The sequence below is a fragment of the Erythrolamprus reginae genome, chromosome 1, assembly GCF_031021105.1.
Source record: "Erythrolamprus reginae isolate rEryReg1 chromosome 1, rEryReg1.hap1, whole genome shotgun sequence".
NCBI classification, from domain to species: Eukaryota; Metazoa; Chordata; class Lepidosauria; order Squamata; family Dipsadidae; genus Erythrolamprus; species Erythrolamprus reginae.
In genome coordinates, this window is record NC_091950.1 from 319561601 (window position 1) to 319567600 (window position 6000).

The following is a 6000-nucleotide window of genomic DNA, read 5'->3' on the forward strand; positions in this document are numbered from 1 at the left end:
GAGACATCAGAAGGCTAGTAATGAGACAACAGAATATTCCATATCTTTATTTATTTTCGTTTGTTTGTTTTGTAAAGTACTTATTGGTGATATACAAAGATATAACAATGTTTGTATACAAGATACTAGTAAGAGAGAAGTATTGCCCACAAGATCATATGCTGCAATGTCCTGCCTGTCGGCGACTACTTCAGCTTCAACCACAACAACACAAGAGCACACAACAGATTTAAACTTCATATTAACCGCTCCAAACTTGACTGTAAAAAATATGACTTCAGTAACCGAGTTGTCGAAGCGTGGAACTCATTACCAGACTCCATAGTGTCATCCACGAACCCCCAACACTTTACCCTTAGATTATCTATGGTTGACCTATCCAGATTCCTAAGAGGTCAGTAAGGGGCGAATACCAGTGCACTAGAGTGCCTTCCGTCCCCTGTCCTATTGCTCTCCTATATCTCCTATACCTTTATTCTGTTCCTATATTTCTTCTTCTATTCTTTCATTGATATGTTTTATTACTATACCTTCTTTTCTATTATTTCTTAGATATATTTTACTATGAGTATCTCCTTTATAACCTTTATCATGAATTTTACTATGTGTATATAGATATATACCCACTAAAACCCTCATTGTATATTGGACAAAAATAAATAAATAAACAAACAAACAAGCAAGCAAGCAAGCAAGCAAGCAAGCAAGCATGCTGGTGCATTTATGCATCTTGGTTTCTCTTGGCATTTTGATCCACACTGAAATTTTCTTTCAGCAAGCTTTGTCTTCACCAACAATGTCAAACAACACAGGCATTATCAACTGCCAGTGACCAGTCTGAAGTCAGTATGTTAGCCAAATATGATCACTCCATTGAGGTTCAGTAAAGACCCCCACCCCTTTGAGGAATTTGGCAACACAGTGTCTACAGCAGGGGTCTCCAACCTTTGCAACTTTAAAACTTATGGACTTCGATTCCCAGAGTTCTAGAGTTGAAGTCTACAAGTCTTAAAGTTGCCATGATTGGAGCCCCTGCTCTAGAGAGTCAGTGAGTTCAGTGGGTTTGCAGACCCAAGCTAAAAAAAACCCCAACAGTTTGATCACAGTACTACTTTACATTGTCCTCATTCCTGGGAAAGGTCGGCTTTCATTTCACATTTGGCCTAGGCATTGATTGTTCCCAGCTATGGCACATTTCAAATTTTCAAAGTCTGCTTTTGCAATGACAGATGTTGCCACAACTGCATCTGTGAATACCTGACTCCTCTGTGTATATGTAGCCAGCCATGAGTCAGTAGTTGGGGGGGAAACCATATAACTCAATAGTACATGGTATGCTTTGTTTGCAAACAATCCTAGATGCAACACTGGCCAAATTATTTGTTTGTTTGTTTGTTTGTTTGTTTATTTTGTCCAATACAAATTGAAAGTTAAAGAGAATAAAAACATGTAGTAGTAAATATCAGGGAAGGGATAGAAGAAGAGATATGAGAATAGAATACATCAATGAAGAGTAGAGGAAAGGATATATGAATGGGAGAAAAGATATATAAAATATAGGAGAGACAATTGGACAGGGGACGGAAGGCACACTAGAGCACTTATGCTCACCCCTTAGGAAAAGCTAGTTTGCAAGCTGAGAGTACTTGAATTGGGAGAAAGCATCTTCCACTAAAAACTCTTTTTTTAAGAACTCCCCCTCCCAACATTTGTAGTCTAGAAACATTCCATTGAGTAATTAAATACAAAGCAACAAACTTTTTTTTCCAGGACTGTAGACAATGCTAATCATGCAAACATACATACCTGGGGAATTAATTATTTCTTCCTGCCACCCTAAGTTCAAGCAACATTATCTATTGAATGCAGAATTACAGTGCTCCTTTGTGAAATCTGTCTGAGCTAATGCTTTTCTCACAGTCTCGTAAGAAGTTTAACAACTGAAAACTGGACAAGATTTGACTGGTGTGGCTTTCTCATAATGGAATATCTGGCTGGAACAAGGGCGGTTACTGAATGTCCATCTGTAGTGCAGCTCCTAATGACTGCTGCCCTGTGACAAGCCATAATGTGCTGAAATGTATGGCTAAAAGCCATGGCAAGGTTCCTAGGTTGTATAACTAGTCGATGTTAGAGTTAAATGTGGATTCATCATCAACTAGCATTATGGACATAATCTTAGAGTTTCCAGTCCAAGTGGATTATTCCAGAGTAATGAAGGTTGATTGCCTCCCTTAAAAAACAGATTAAGATATTTAGGATTTACATTAGCCAGGATCTGCTGAACTTGACTTGCTTCATTACTGTGTTAAGAAGGTCAAAACATAAAGCAGATAGTACAATGAAGGGGAAGTTAGAAACAATAGCTACCCAGTAATATTCTTAACAGATCTTCCTTCCTTCCTTCCTTCCTTCCTTCCTTCCTTCCTTCCTTCCTTCCTTCCCTCCCTCCTTCCTTCCTTCCTTCCTTCTTCTCTGCCTCCCTCCCTCCCTCCCTTCCTTCCTCCCTTCCTTCCTTCCTTCCTCTCTGCCTCCCTCCCTCCCTTCCTTCCTCTCTGCCTCCCTCCCTCCCTCCCTTCCTATGATTTATCTTTAAATAACAAAGCAATGAAGATGCTAGCATCAAGCTCAGAGATCTGAAAAAACCTTTAAAATCCTTTTTGATAAAAATAGCTCAGTGCATTCTGTTTTTTATTGGTAATTCTTTATCACCAATGTATCAAGCATTAACAATACATCTACTACAATTTCTCCGTCTGTTTATTAATACTATATGTGTTCTATTTTTTTACCTGCCTGGTTTTAAAAAAATGATTAATTAAAAAAGAATGCCGCCATTTTCTTTACTGTTTGGTTTCAATCTTTTATTCCTTCTGCAATTTTGGTGCACTGCAACATCGTTTCGCTGACATTTTAAAGGAACACATGTGAAGAGTTGACTCTTTAAATTGCTTTTTTCTCTGGTTGATCACCTTTTCAAGGGCCATTGTTGCTTGTTATTTGAGTATGCATGCATATACACATATCCAAACCTTCATTATATATTTCACTCATAGAGATCCACGGAGGGGAATACCAGTCTACAACCATAGTAAACTGAAATTGAAACTGAATGGAGGAAATATGCATTCGTGCCTTCTACTGCATGAATCCCAGCGGCCGATAAGGTCCCACAGAGTTGGCCTTCTCCGGGTCCCGTCAACTAAACAATGTCATTTGGCAGGCCCCAGGGAAAGAGCCGTCTCTGTGGTGGCCCCAGCCCTCTGGAATCAACTCCCCCCAGAGATTAGAACTGCCCCCACCCTCCTTGTCTTTCGCAAAGTACTTAAGACTCACCTGTATCGCCAGGCATGGGGAAACTGAGACACCTCCCCCAGGCTTTTATATTTCATTTTTGGTATGTGTGTGCTGCATGGTTTTAAATGATGGGGTTTTATATGTTCTTAATATTAGATTTGTTTCATTGTAATATTGTTTTATTGTTGTTGTGAGCCGCCTCGAGTCTTCGGAGAGGGGCAGCATACAAATCTAATAAATAAATAAGTAAGTAAGTAAGTAAGTAAGTAAGTAAGTAAGTAAGTAAGTAAGTAAGTAAGTAAGTAAGTAAGCAAGCAAGCAAGCAAGCAAGCAAACAAACAAACAAACAAATAAACAAATAAACAAATAAACAAATAAACAAATTCAGAATGCAAACTCCACCTCTGATTTATTTGCATGGTGGGAAAGCTTTCATCACCATTCTCCAGGGGTGGGCTACTGCCCAGATGGGGGGGACACAGTGGGGTAGCAAAAATGGAGCTCCACCCCAAAGCACCTAATTTGCATTGAATGATGTTTAAAGAAAATGCAGTCCAATATGTATTTTTCATTTGAGTGATCATATTGGACTGGAACAAATGGATTGATTATATTCAAATGAAATATCACTCTAAAAAATTTCAAATAGCATATGAATAGTTTAGGATTTTTATTAGTATAAAGAGCCCAAATGGATTTGGGTGTGAAGGTAGTAGAGATAAGGAGGATAATAGATAATATAGAATTTAAGTACGTATGATTTTGATTTTAAGGGAATTGATAATTTGATTTCACTCTGGGAAGTTCGAGGAGGGGGGGGAGGTTGGGGGGGTTGGGCGAAGGGGAAGGAAAGAGATTAGTGTAATTGTTATGGTTTGTAAAATGAGAAATAATGTTTGCAAAGTTTCCTATTATTTCAGTTGGTATAATTGTGATAAAAACTAATAAAACTTCTTTTAAAAAAAAATAAAAAAATAAAAAAATAAAAAATAAAAAAAAGAAAATGCAGGGCATCCTGCATAAGCCACGCCCTCAGTGTGATAGTAAAACTTTTGGTAGCCCTTCACGGCCATTCTCACATCACCATGAACATTTTGTCCTTTGAGTGTCGTTGTGTTTAGTGGTGGATGCCTCTTATCTCATCATTTGCATGTTAAGGTGTTTTATGCAATAGGGGTTTTTTTGCAGGAAAGCGCAATGAGCACTTTTTAAATACATATACAGTTTTATATACAATGTTTTGTTCTTAATTTCTTTTCCCCAGGATAAGGTCAAAGGGTTTTAAAACAAGACATACTGCACCTTTCATTAAAGACAACAACGTAGGTTGGAATTTTCAGAAATATTTCATGACTGCAGTATATTTATAACAAGCTGCTTACTGAATAGACAATGCATAAGAGATTTGCCATACAGGCTGAATAACAGTATGGTATTCAACAGATACTGTTTTTCAGTTGCTGCAATTCATTGAAAAAAAATAACCATACTGGCTTACATTATTATTACAAGTGAACAAAAATGAAACATAGATGTATAGCAGTACTAATGCCTGCCGATTATGAATTCTTCAAGGACTCAATTTAGCATTATTATTGCAAGCCAGAAAACAAACCCTAACTTTGAACTTCAATCTAGAAATGTAGGTTGGTAGCACTCGTACAGTTAATGCCCTTAGCAACCATTTCATTCCCACTTGGCACAGGAGTGTTGAACAGATAAATGCATTTTGTTGACAGACTTTATATGGATTTAATGATGCAGGATAAGAGATAAAAGCAAAAACTCATAGGTGTTATTTCTGCCTCTTTTTTCAAAAATGACCATGTTCCAACTTGCTAAATAAAAACAAAATTAAGTATTTTCTCTCCCTCCCTATCTGTCTCCCTCTCTCTGTTGTGAAAGACAAAGAGAGGGGGGGGCTGAATTAGATAATAGAAAAGTGGTTGAATAATTAAGAAACAGTTCATTCCCTTTCCTTTGAAAGTCAGTTAAATTCAGTTTCTAGATGATATATGGATTGGGAAAAATAACCTTTGAAAGATTAACAGAGAAAGAAAAAGAAAGGAAAGAAAGAAAGAGAGAGAGAGAGAGGGAGGGAGGGAAAAAAGAAGGAAGGGAGGAGGGAAGGAGGGAAGGAAGGAAGGAAGGAAGGAAGGAAGGAAGGAAGGAAACATCAAGAGGATTTCCAGAACAGAAGGGAGACAACAGAAAAATAAATGGAGAGAATAATGAAGAAGAAATATTTGGTGTCGTTTCTCCTTTTGCTTTATTTTAAAATAGTTTGCTTTTACTTTGCACCCCATCCTGAAGCATTTCTTACTGAGGGAAATCACACTGATTCAAAACGTTCTTGTAACATGGCTTTAAAGAGCAAATGGGATGGTCTTACATTTAATCTTGACACCTCTGGGATTAGGTGCTGAACTGTAGGAATGGTGTCAGAAAGAGAGACCTTCTGCCTGGCAGGGGTTTCTCCCTATTTTCTAATTGTCACCTCTGTTTATTATTTCTTTCCCGACATTTATTTATTTATTTTCTTTATTTTTTATGTCAAAACATGTACAAGATAGCAGTATAAACATAAACAAAAGAGAAGTCGGTACCGGTAAATTTGGATAATAGGACAATAAGAAAGGGACTGTAGGCACAATGGTGCACTTATGCATGCCCCTTACATCAAGCAAATGGTCTTCTATATTG